Source organism: Nomascus leucogenys, chromosome 3, assembly GCF_006542625.1.
Source record: "Nomascus leucogenys isolate Asia chromosome 3, Asia_NLE_v1, whole genome shotgun sequence".
In the NCBI taxonomy this organism is placed as follows: Eukaryota; Metazoa; Chordata; class Mammalia; order Primates; family Hylobatidae; genus Nomascus; species Nomascus leucogenys.
Genome location: NC_044383.1, coordinates 111321528 through 111335732, shown reverse-complemented (window position 1 = coordinate 111335732; position 14205 = coordinate 111321528). Strand labels below are relative to the sequence as shown.

Here is a 14205-nt window from a genome sequence, read left to right as displayed (position 1 = left end):
TTGTGCATACTTTGTTGCATGAATAATCATAAAAGACAACACAGTTTAACGTAACATTATTTAATCAAAATACATAATATTTTGGTTACATTGCTGATATGGTTTGGCTCTGTATTCCCATCTAAATCTCACCTTGAATTGTAACAATCCCCACATGTCAAGGGCAGGGTCAAGTGGAGGGAATTGGATCATGGAGGCAGTTTCCTTCATGCTGCCCTTGTGATAATGAGTGAGTCTCAGAAGTTCTTATAGTTTTGTAAGCATCTGGCATTTCCCCTGCTTGCATTCATTCTCTCTCCTGCCGCCCTGTGAAGATGTGCCTTCTGCCATGATTGTAAGTTTCCTGAGGCCTCCCCAGGCATGCAGAACCATGAGTCAATTAAACCTCTTTTCTTCATAAATTACCCAGTCTCAGGTATTTCTTCATAGCAGTATGATAATGGACTAATACAATTGCCCAGTTCTCCTGTTACTAAAATGAGACCTCCTAAAAATAGTCTATTTCACTATGGCAGGGGTGTCCAATCTTTTGACCACACTAGAAGAAGAAGAATTGTCTTGGGCCACACATAAAATACACTAACACTAATGATAGCTGATGAGCAAAAAAAAAATTGCAAAAACCATCTCATAATGTTTTAATAAAGTTTACAAATTTGTGTTGGGCTGCATTCAAAGCTGTCCTGGGCAGCAAGCGGCCCACAGGTTGGACAAGCTTGCACTTGGAGTAGGTACTTGCTCAAGTCACATCTTTATTCATTCATATGTGAGTTCTTTGCTTAGAAATTTTATTGAAAATGCTCCCGATACCATTTTGATTAGTAGAGGCTTCTATTCATTGTGTTGTTTCGGGACTAGACTGTCAGTGAATATTTTAATGCAACTGGGAGTTTTACAATTAACAAGTGTGTCAAATCCTTCAGTAGTTGTTTGACTCTTGTCAGTCAAGCCTTAGCCATAAGCCACAACTTTGCATATTTCCTTTAAAATTATCCTTTCCTTCGCCTAATACAGTGTATTTATTTGAATGTCTGAAGTAGTGTAGTTATAACTGCATTAAAAAAACTGGTCAATGATTATGGAGGTGGGATAAAATCATCCAGGAAAAAGAGAAGAGTTCTGTGAAAGGAGAAATGAAAAGGTTGAGAGATGAAAATTTTTCTTTACTTTAAAATAAAACCTTGTTGTATAGCTTTTAGGAATAAAAAGTTTTTGAAGTTCCTAACTCCAAATTATGTGCAGTATTTCAGTTTTAGGGATTAAATAACTAAAATATAAAACTGCAATTTAAAGGAACAATATGAATTTCAAAAGAACTCATGAGGCTGCTTGTAAACTAATAATGGCCATTAATCATAGTAATTGTAAAAGTTAAAAGATAACACCTCTCTCTCCCCCTTCCTCCCACCTCTATCTATCTATTTATCTATCTATCTATGTATCTATGTATCTATCTATCTATCTATCTATCTATCTATCTATCTATCTATCTATCTATCTTCTGTCTACCTACCTACCTAACTGGAGAGTTTCTTGGTGACCGTGATCATTTTGAAGAAGTAATAATTAAGTGGAACACGGCATATTACAGGCGGGCACTTCATACATGGGGAAATGAAGGGACCAAGAAAGAAAAGTTTGTCAATTGGCTGGCAGGACTTTATGTACTCAAAATCATTAGGTGAACTGGGAGGTGAAATGTCCATTCCTTTCCAGTGGCTGACTGACACTTGGCAGGTAAGCTTCAGCCTTACAGGGAGGTTGGAAAGAACATGAGCTTTGACTTCACAAAGCCCTGTGTTTGAATTCTAGCTCCACTAGCTGTTTAAAAAGAAGTTACTTTATCTCTCCCAAGCGTCAAGTTAGATAATATTCCTTACCAACCAGTGTAAAATGTGACAACCTATGCACAGTGCCCAACTCGTTTTGGCACATATGGAGTCAGGTCAATATAAAGTTGTTTTCCATCTACTTGTTCCCCTTTACCCACCTAAAAATGCCAGAAATCAAATACCTGGGTAATTTAACTGCAAGTTCCTGGACTGCCAGGCAGTCCCCTTTCTTACTTCTACATATGGGCAATTCTTAGGCTGATGCTGGACTAGAGAGTGCTTTCCTAGATAGGCAAGGGTGTGGTCAAGGGCATATAAGCACTTAGGGTCAAGGGTTACCAACAAATCACGATTTGGGCAAGAAAAGCAAAACTCATGTTTCTTGCTATGGGTTGCCTTATCTAACTTTTTTAGTCATAGTGATTTTTTCTCCTTTTACATGACAGACCAGTAGCAGTGAATCAGGTTTTCCAAGGCCTGTAGATTGTTTAATTTGAGAAGCCTTCTTTGAGCAAAATAATCCAACTTACAAATACAAATTAGATACAAGGCCTAAGAAGGGGCCTGTGCAGGTGAAGGTCTTTGAAGCTTAAGCCCTTTAGCTTTCTGTAAGTCAGCCCCTAGTCCAGCACTTACCCTCTGTTGTTCATGTTTATTAATGGTTACTGTAGCCACATCCATTTAGCACAGTAAATGGCATTAGGAATACCACAGGCCAACAGCCCTACTGGACCTCTGAATCATTTCTGATCCTTATTTAAACCACATGAGCACTAGGACATGTTCGAAGACAACTGCTGAAAACCCAAAGCACCGTACACTCAACTTTTTGACTATATATTGTGTTTGATCTTAAAGTGGAGATAATACGACTTAACAAATTTCCTGATTTGACACTGATAGCAGTGTCGTGGGTGATCTACCAAGGAAGGAGCACTAATTTTTGCGTAGAGCCTATTATGTGCCAAGCATTGTACACAGATTAGCACTTTTAAGCCTTATAACCGCACCATGAGATTGGCATCTTTTTCATAACCAGAGGTCAGAAAAGTAATCTGCCTGAGTGATAATCCTCGTGAGTGAGAAAGATTTTGAATTCATGTCTGTTTCTTTATTATGCTAAGTAGCCTCTTATTATGAACTTAAAAGGTAACACCAGAAGATCAATCATATTATTTGCCAACCAGTCAGACAAACATGTCAGCTCTCCCTCCACAAGGTATATCTATGTCTTCTTGTTTTTGCCATTCTGTGCCATTCTTCCTTCAAATGGCATCACTTTTCCTGACAGAAAAACTTGTTCTAGTAAGTTTTGCCTCATATTTCACATATAATTTTCACTGTAATTTTATATCTGTTTGTAATATTGCTTCATTGGGTTCTAAAATCTTTATGTGGCCTATTTATTATTTCATTTAAATAATTAGGTTTGCAATTTCTAGGCTTTCTCTTTTAACAGTCTTTCCTTATTAGTATTATTATATTCCAAACGCAGCAGGCAACTAAAATACTGTTGGTCAAATAATATTTCTGTACAGGAAGTGGTAAAATTATAAGCTCTATAGTAACCTTATACATTTTGGGACTATATGGCTCCATAGATTAATTTGAGTATTTTATACACATAATCATGGAAAAAATTGTTTCATCATTTACCAACTGTCAAGTACACAGTGCTGCCTTTAATATTATTATGAATATATCTTGATTAGATATGAATATTTTATTTGACACTAACAGAGAAATTAACAAAATGCAAGTTATTATTTGACACTAACAGAGAAATAAACTAGCAAAATGCAATCTGCAACAGGAGACATTATTTTTCACATTTGCTAAGCAACTTGTAATTTTAAACTCATACCACTAGGGGATAATACTTTTCTTATGCTAATGAATTCCCCAAGTACACCTTTATCAGTCTCACTTTAACAGTGTCATCTTTGAAAACATAAAGCCTTAAAACATAGGTTTAAATTATATTTACAGAAAGTTCATTTTGTTCTCAATGAAGCTGTTTTTATTTTTTATTATAGCTCCAAAAATATTCATCAGTTTAGTTCTGCTAAAAAATAAACTAATTGCCCAAGTGGCTAAAATTTAGTATCAAAATTCTCTTTTTACTTAAAAGATGGAGAAAGACTAGGTAATCCTAATCCATTAGATAAAATTGACCACTCATAAACCACGAATTACATTTGATTTGTTAGTACTCATAGTTTCTTCTATCTGTAACAAATAAGGATGACTGACATTTAAGGAATTGAATATTTAGGCACCAAGCATTACTTATATCTTTCTATTCTTAAGGTTATAAGATGAAATGTTCAGAATAAGCTAGATATTCCCTTATAAGAGTTTGATATTAAGTCCACATTGTAGTAGATGGAAATGACACAAGGAGCCATTTTTATGCCTAGGATATTCTTCACAGGATGGATTAGAACCTGCAATAAGAGATTTATATATATATACGTGTGTGTGTGTGTAGGCAGATGCTCCAAGTTGAAAATATCATAGCTTGAAAATGGGCAATTTGTAGACATGGGATGTGAAAAAAACAAAACACAATATGCAAAAAATGCTGGCCACCCAGTCCACTGTGAGTATCGGTTGTTCACCCTCATGACGGCGGGCGTGACTGCCAGCTGCACAGCTTGCTGCCACTGCCCAGCTTACTGTGAGCCTGGGAAAAGATCAAAATTCAAAATTTGAAGTATGGTTTCTACCAAATGCATGTTACTTTCACATCATGGAAAAGTTGAAAAATGATAAGAAAAGTCGAAATCATGTCAGACCATCCTAACTTGGGAACCATCTGCATGAAGAAAATAGTAACTGTCCTCCTCAAGTTGTTTACATTTAGTTCAATAAAATGCCCACAAAGTACCTAAGAAAATAGAACTGGATTGTGGCCTTTTATTTTCAAACAAGGTTCTACCTAATCATAAGGTAGAAGAACAACAATAAATGAACTGCTAAACCTACAATGTTTTATGACTAAATCAATATACATCTGCCCACAAGTATTTGTCTCCAGTTTCACCAAGAAATGAAGGCTTACTTTATTGTTTAAGCAGCATTTGATAATTAAATTGACTGTTATGTATTACTGCCCCCAACAAATATTTTACTCTAGATAAAATCCTAACCTCTAATTTATTTTTAAAAGTATTTTTATATATGTATTTCCTTCAATGACTTTTGATACCTGGAAGAATTAATTAGAAACAAAAGTTACAAGGAAAGCTTTAAAAAGAATTTCCTGAAACTCAAACAAATCCCATAAAAAAGTGGACAAAGGACATGAATAGATGTTTCTCAAAAGAAGATATACCAACAGTTAACAAACATATGAAAAAATGCTCAGCATCACTAATTATCAGGGAAATGCAAATTAAAAACACAATGAGATACCACCTTACACCTACAAGAATGGCCATAATTAAAAAGTCAAAAAACAATAGATGTTGGTGTGAATGTGGTGAAAAGAAAACACTTTTACGTTTGTGGAACTGCAAGTTAGTACAATCACTATGGAAAACAGATTCCTCGAAGAACTAAAAGTAAAGCTATCATTGGATCCAGCAATCCTGCTGCTGAGTATCTATCCAAAAGAACAGACATCATTATATGAAAAATACATGTGCACGCAAGTTTATAGCAACACAATTCACAACTGCAAAGATGTGGAACCAATCTAAGTACCCATCAATCAATGAGTGGATAAAGAAAACATGCTATATATACACCATGGAATACTACTCAGGAGCATAAAAGAAATGAAATAATGTCTTTTGCAGAAACTTGGATGGAGCTGGAGGCCATTACTATAAGTGCAGTAACTCAGGAATGGAAAACTAAATGTCATATGGTCTCAATTATAAGTGGGAGCTAAGCTATGGGGATGCAAAGGTATAAGATGATCTCATGAAGTTTGGGAACTAGGAATAGGGGGTAACAGTGGGAAAGGGATGAGGCATAACGTACTGGGTACAGTGTACACTGCTCGGATAATGGGTGCACTATAATCTCAGAAATCACCACTAAAGAATTTACCCATGTAACCAAAAACCAACTGTACCCCAAAAACTATTGAAATAAAAAAAATCCCCTGAGATTTCACACCAGTCAGAATGGGTATTACTGAAAAGTCAAAAAACAACAGATGCTGGTGAGGCTGCAGAGAAAAGGGAATGCTTATACACTATTGCTGGGAATGTGCATTAGTTCAGTCACTGTGGAAAGCAGTTTGGAGATTTCTCAAAGAACTTAGAACTACAGTTGGAGCCAGGAGTCCTATCACTGGGTATATACCCAAAAGAAAATAGTTCACGAAAAAGATGCACTTGCATGTTCATTGTAGCACTATTCACAATAGCAAACAAAATGAATCAACCTAGGTGCCCATCAACAGTGGATTGAATAAAGAAAATGTGGTATATATAGATCATGGAATATTACTGAGCCATAAAAAAGAATGAAATCACATCCTTTGCAGCAATATGAATGCAGCTAAATTCAAGTAAGTAAAATGAATCCTCAACTGCCATGTCAGGGAGTCAATAGACAATATCAAGGACTGGGTGTAAAAGACTACTATTTAGAGGTAATTATCAGGTATAAAACTCCAAATGAACAAGAAACAGTTGCTTCTATCACAGTAGACTATGTTGCAAAAATAAATAAGATGCTGATTTCAAAATTATTTGGTGTCTCTTGCTATAATGTCAGCTTTTTAAGGCCAACACTCTGATAGCATTAATTGTCTCCAATGTACTGAGTTCTTTTTTTGTTATAGAAAATTTCATGTTTCAAGTTAAATCTTATAATTAATTTATAATGACAAGAATTCATTAAAGTGCAGTATACTGTCCAAATCTTATTCCTCAGGGTAGAGGCATACAATAAATGAGTCTAGTTTTCTTCCTTCTTCTTTACCACACCACTTCCCTTGATCCCACTGCCCCATGTTCTCAGAAATCTTCAGATGCCAGTTTTCCCCTCCTTCAGCTTCATCTTCACCTCTCCTCTCTATGATTATACATCCCATCCTACTAAATCCTTCCTTTCATTCCACCTGGCCCTCTACCCAATGATTACCTTCACCTTTTCATATTTACCAAATTTTTCCAAAGAATACTCTACTCACTGTTCTTACTTGCATCTCAATTCCTCCTAAGCTGACTGCAATCCCATGTTCTTGAAACATCTAGCTGTCTTTCATTCATTTATTCATTCGACAAATAATTACTTTGTTCACTGATAAAACCTGACAGGGCTCCTGCCTTTAAAGAGCTTATACATGTATACAGACATTAACCAATTGTATAAACAAATATATATGCATAAGCTATGCCAAATGCATGAAAAAATATTTTCTCACTGATAAAGTCTGACATGGCTCCTGCCCTTAAGGAGCTTATAGGTGTAGACAGAGAGTAATCAATTATACTAACAAATATATATTCATAAGCTATGCCAAATGCTGTGAAGGGAAAGTAGGAAGTATGAAGACAGTACTTAATAGACGAGCTTGATCTGGTGTAAGGGTCAGAGGAGGTTTCTCTAAGAAAATGACATTTGATCTAAGAAACGAAGGACAAGTAGCAGTTCTCCAGTTAAGGAGACTTAAAGGTAGGGAGAGAATTCTAAATACAGCATATTTATGGCATTGTATCTACTAATTGAGAAGCACCCTGCACTAGCCCTGTTGCAGCATTCCTCACTCTACATTTTAAAACTCTAATTATCTGTATCCCTCCATTCAGACTCTCTACTCTTCCAGTCTATAAAATCTACAGGGGCCCAGATCATGTACTTCTTTTTCATTATCTCATTAAAGAGCTGTGCACAGTACCAACACACAGCATGTTCTTGATAAATACTTTTTAAAAAAACACATGAATATTATCCATGACCCCCATCTGCCAAATATAACGAACATGTTTTAAATTTTTATCTTATTGTAGCTCTGTGTCATTTAATCAGTCGCTCAGTACCTCCTTCCTGACCTTTGATACACTCTTGCTTCAGTGACATCTTTTTTCCAGCTTCTCCTCTCCTCTCTGAGGTTCCTGTTCCTTCACCAAGCCCTTAATTCCATCCAGGACTCACCACTTTGCATTTGCTTCTTGGGTGATCACTTCCACATTCAAATGGTTTCAACTTTATTCCAACAAAGGTGGATCTTTATTTCTACTGAGGACCTGGCTCCTGAGCTTCTGTTTCGCATAGTAACTGTTTGCTAGTCAGATATACCTATATCCCTCACAGCCATTTCAAAGTCAAGTGAACAAAACCAAACTCATCATCATTTCATGGCTCACCACTGCAACAAAAAATTAATAAATCTAACTCTGTCTCCATTATTTTATTTTAGTTTATGGTCTCACCATCCATTTAGATACCAATACTAAATATTTGGTGGTTATCCTGTTTTTACTTCCCACATTCAACTTTCCATCAAGGTCAGATAGTTTTAGCCCCATAATATTTATCTAGTTCTTTTCTCCTCCAGCCCTTTGACAACTAGCCTAGTTCACATTGTCATTATTTTCTTTCAGATGTCTACAGTTAGCACCATAAAATCAACAAGCAGCCAACCTAAAATATAAATCTGATACCACTACTCCCCTGCTTTTATTTTTCAATGGGTCCTATAGTCTGGAGGATAAAACCCAACTATCTTAATGTTGTTTGCAAAGTCCCAGCTTTTGTTAGCTTCTCCAGCCCCACCTCTCACCACTTCCTTGCATAAACCTTACGCTAAGTTAACCACAAAGTGCCTGTGGCTCCCAGAGACATCAAACACTTCCTGGCTCTGTGCCTTTGCAGTTTTAATTGTAATCTCCCTCTTCTGGATACCTTTCATCATGCCATAATCCATCCAACAATCCTCCACAACCTAGCTCCCTTGGATTCCTCAAGATGGTGTTGAGTCCTTTCGCCATGAACCCTCGTATAATACTCCCTGCAACGTTCCACTTAAGTGCAATAGTGCTTATCATTGTCAGTCTAAGACTATGTCTCCCCTTCTGCAAGTTCCACAAGAAAAAGAACCACATCCTACAGGGCACACAACAAATTCTCATTAAAAGTCCATATAAGGTAGGATGAAAAAGTATATTCATTTATTTATTCAGCCATTATCTATTATTTAGTGCTATCCAAAGCCTGGCAGCAGCTCTAAATACGAGAGGTAACTCAGAGAATAAAATAGATCAAATCTCTGCTCTCATGGCTGCAAAATATGTTCATTATTTTAAGTAGTGATAAGTAATATAATACTATGGAGAAAAAATAAGGCATATGGGAGGGGATAGTACCTACTGAGATAGGGAATGGTGGTTTGAAATTATAGATAAGGTGACCAAGGGAAGTTTTACTGAGAAGCTGAATTTTCCTCAAAAACATGTAAGAAGGGAGAGAGCTGGCGGTGCACACATCTGTGGCAAGAACATTCCAGACAGAGGGACAAGGCAAGTCTGAGACCCTGAGAAGGGAGAATACCTGCTGTTTCAAAGCATAGCCAGTAGTGAAATTTGACTGTAGCAGGGTGAAGGAAGGAAAGATGAGACTAGAGGAGTCACAGAGTGGGGACATGTCCAGAGGGTGACGGGTTCTATGGTCATCATAGGACTAACTTTTGCTCTGGGTGAAGTAGGAACCACAGACAATTTTGAGCAGAGTGATGTAATTTGCGTTATGTTTAACGGCATCATTCTAGCTGTTGGGTTAAGAACATTGTGAAGAATGAGACACCAGTTAGGAGGTACATAAAAATCCTGGAGAGAGAAAGACGATGCCTTGCCCCGGGTTAGTGATAGTGGGGGTACTGTGATGTGGTCAGATTCTAAATACATTTTAGTGGCACAATCTACAAAACTTAATGACTCACCGGACATGGGAAATGAAAGAAGCAGAGTCTGGGATAACCTAAAGTTCTTGGCCTGAGCAGCTGGAAGACTGGAGTGGCCATTTACTGAGACAGAGAAGCTATGAGAAGAACCATTTTGGGAAGAAGAGAACATACTGCATTGGAGAAGTCTATTAGATCCGGTTGAAGATGTTGAGTAGCTATTTGGATATATAGCTTTTCTCACAGTTCCCCAAAACTTTACGATTTGCCTACCGACTAAGCCAACAACAAAATATGTGCCGTTTTTAATTCGATGTGTGGTTTGCTGTAGAAAGAGAACGCAACTCTTAAAACCTGAAAGGAAATGAAAATGGAAACTAATGAATTACATTAAGAAAGCTTTAGATCCTTTAGCAAAAATGTCTCCATCAGCACCCACATGGAAAATGGGCAGCTTTTTACTCAATTTCCTGTTTACATAGATCACTGGATTTCATCCTTTGCAGAAGCCCTCATCATCTATAACAGAGCTCTCAACAGGTGCTCTCATGCCCCAGGAGACGCTTCAGTATTTAGTTGTTGTTGGGGTGTCTAGTTGTCACAGAGATGGTGGGGCTGGCATTTATGGATGTCCTGCAATGCTTAGAATATCCTGCACAATACAGAATTAAGCTTTTCTCATGTAATTTTTAAATGCATCGGACATTCATATTGGTAAAACTCTGTTTGAAATATCTTAAGTTAGAACCAAACTCTATTTTATATATAAACACAAAATAACACTTGAATGGCTTTTTTTGTTTTTTGAGATGGAATCTCACTTTGCTGCCAAGGCTGGAGTGCAGTGGTATGATCTCAGCTCACTGCAACCTCCGCCTTCTGGGTTCAAGCCATTCTCCTGCCTCAGCCTCCCAAGTAGCTGGGACTACAGGCGACTGTCACCACGTCTGGCTAATTTTTTTTTAAATTTTTTACTTATAGAGACGGAGTTTCACTGTGTTAGCCAGGATGATCTCGATCTCCCGACCTCATGATCTGCCCGCCTTGGCCTCCCAAAGTGCTGGGATTACAGGCGAGATAGTTTTAATATACAATGAATTTTTCAGTTATATAACTACTGTGTAAATTGATGAGATTGGTTATATTTAGAACCTAATTCTACTTTATATATAAGCCCAAAATATGTTTGCATGGTTTTAATGTACACTACATTTTCTAGTACCTTAACTATATATATATATACACGTACATACACACACATAAATATGTATGTGTATATGCATACAAGTATAGATGACATGCAATATATATATAAATAATATATACACATATTTTGTCCTCATTTTAAAATATTAAATATAAAGGATAGGTATTGATAACATTCAAATTTCACTTCAAGGTTTCTTAAATCTAAATGCATGCACAAATTTGACTGCTTCATTATTTCTTCATTTCTTCTTTTACTTCTTCATTTTAGGTACCATAAAATGTCATGATATCTGAGTATTTATATGTTAAAATATGCATTATTTCATTATGATATTTTCACTTATTTCTATTTTATAACTAAGACAACATATTGATTTTTAAAATAAAATATTATAGGTAGTCACATTATATTTAATCTCAGGATAGTAAGCAAGTACTAACATTAGTTGTCATAAAAACAGGGCATTGGATACAAGTTAATATCCTACAAAGTATGTGCCATCAAACAATCATGCTTCTAACAACTGAGGTCTAGAGCTTGGCATACCATAAAAACAGTGCCAATGATAACCCCTGCTCCAGATTTAGTGATTTCCAGCAATCTGGAGAGTTAAAAATGGTTTATCAGTAGTTAGGGGAAAGCTATTTTATCCTGAATGGGCAATATTTGAAAGTAGTCATCAGCCTCTGAATGTGCTTTTGTAGTGATATACGAAGTACTAAGGAATTGCAGGATACCTATAAGATGCAACATTAATACTTCAGATTCTTATTTCAGCAACTGCAAGTTACATAGCCACAGATATAAGAGACCAAAAAAATGGCTTTTGTGTTGATCTTATGTGAACAGGGGAAAATTATTCATTTTCTTTGCATCAATACATTCTTGCCCAAAGCATTCTATGATAGGATTGAAGAGAATAAAGTATCTAAAGGGAAATACCATGACAAGTAAATCCCTCTAATTCCAAATTTATAACAAATTATGAATAAATACAATTCACTTTTTTTCTGCTTGCTTTTTTGGTCATTACTTAAACTCTCTGAAACTGGTTCTGCATCTTGAAATGGTGGTAATCACCTCTTGTTTACAACTTTCTTTTGAGAATTGAGACAACAAATGTAACTTACATACTACCAATCCTGTTATGTTATAATTATTTAATTATTGTGCAAAACCTTAAAAGTTTTATCAAATCACTTAATAGTGATGATCTGAGTGGTACACTGAAAATCAGAACCTTAGTATCACATCTGAAGTTTGGATGAGACAATATATTTACAGTAACTACAAAGGAGACTGAAATGCAATAAATGTCAGTACATGTTAGTGTTATTATTACTGTGATAACACCACAAACAAAGACCACCGGACAAAGGTACTTTGTATAGAGACGGCATATCAGAATCCAGAAATGACTATGCACATTTGATATTTCTTTTGAAAACATAAAAGTAACTTTCTGTCATCTAGAAATAATGAATATGTTGACTTTAGAATAAAATAAATTACAATTTAGTGTATGTATGTATGATAGTGCTTATTAACTGTTTATTTGCTTTTATAATGTATAATCCTGTGTTTATTTTTAGCATGCATCTCACTTTTAATTTTTTTCTTGTCAAACTTCATTTATTTTTATTATTATTATTATTATACTTTAAGTTTTAGGGTACATGTGCACAATGTGCAGGTTTACTACATATGTATCCATGTGCCATGTTGGTGTGCTGCACCCATTAACTCGTCATTTAGCATTAGGTATACCTCCTAATGCTCTCCCTCCCCCCTTCCCCACGCCACAACAGTCCCCAGAGTGTGATGTTCCCCTTCCTGTGTCTATGTGTTCTCATTGTTCAATTCCCACCTATGAGTGAGAACATGCGGTGTTTGGTTTTTTGTCCTTGCGATAGTTTACTGAGAATGATGGTTTCCAGTTTCATCCATGTCCCTACAAAGGACATGCACTCATCATTTTTTATGGCTGCATAGTATTCCATGGTGTATACGTGCCACATTTTCTTAATCCAGTCTATCGTTGTTGGACATTTGGGTTGGTTCCAACTCTTTGCTATTGTGAATAGTGCCGCAATAAACATATGTGTGTATGTGTCTTTATAGCAGCATGATTTATAGTCCTTTGGGTATATATCCAGTAATGGGATGGCTGGGTCAAATGGTATTTCTAGTTCTAGATCCCTGAGGAATCACCACACTGACTTCCACAATGGTTGAACTAGTTTACAGTCCCACCAACAGTGTAAAAGTGTTCCTATTTCTCCACATCCTCTCCAGCACCTGTTGTTTCCTGACTTTTTAATGATCGTCATTCTAACTGGTGTGAGATGGTATCTCATTGTGGTTTTGATTTGCATTTCTCTGATGGCCAGTGATGATGAGCATTTTTTCATGTGTTTTTTGGCTGCATAAATGTCTTCTTTTGAGAAGTGTCTGTTCATGTCCTTCGCCCACATTTTGATGGGGTTGTTTTTTTCTTGTAAATTTGTTTGAGTTCATTGTAGATTCTGGATATTAGCCCTTTGTCAGATGAGTAGGTTGCAAAAATTTTCTCCCATTTTGTAGGTTGCCTGTTCACTCTGATGGTAGTCTCTTTTGCTGTGCAGAAGCTCTTTAGTTTAATTAGATCCCATTTGTCAATTTTGGCTTTTGTTGCCATTGCTTTTGATGTTTCAGACATGAAGTCCTTGCCCATGCCTATGTCCTAAATGGTATTGCCTAGGTTTTCTTGTAGGGTTTTTATGGGTTTAGGTCTAACATTTAAGTCTTTAATCCATCTTGAATTAATTTTTGTATAAGGTGTAAGGAAGGGATACAGTTTCAGCTTTCTCCATATGGCTAGCCAATTTTCCCAACACCATTTATTAAATAGGGAATCCTTTCCCCATTGCTTGTTTTCGTCAGGTTTGTCAAAGATCAGATAGTTGTAGATATGTGGCATTATTTCTGAGGGCTCTGTTCTGTTCCATTGATCTATGTCTCTGTTTTGGTACCAGTACCATGCTGTTTTGGTTACTGTAGCCTTGTAGTATAGTTTGAAGTCACGTAGTGTGATGCCTCCAGCTTTGTTCTTTTGGCTTGGGATTGACTTGGTGATGCGGGCTCTTTTTTAATTCCATATGAACTTTAAAGTAGTTTTTTCCAATTCTGTGAAGAAAGTCATTGGTAGCTTGATGGGGATGGCATTGAATCTATAAATTACCTTGGGCAGTATGGCCATTTTCACAATATTGATTCTTCCAACCCAAGAGCATGGAATGTTCTTCCATTTGTTTGTATCCTCT

General features: G+C 36.4%; 1 protein-coding gene across 1 annotated transcript in view; it reads right to left on the bottom strand.

Annotated features, from left to right (window-relative positions):
* Positions 1 to 14205, bottom strand: part of RNF217 (ring finger protein 217) — a 136406-nt gene that overhangs the window by 16863 nt on the left and 105338 nt on the right. The gene's annotated exons all lie outside the window — the stretch shown is intronic.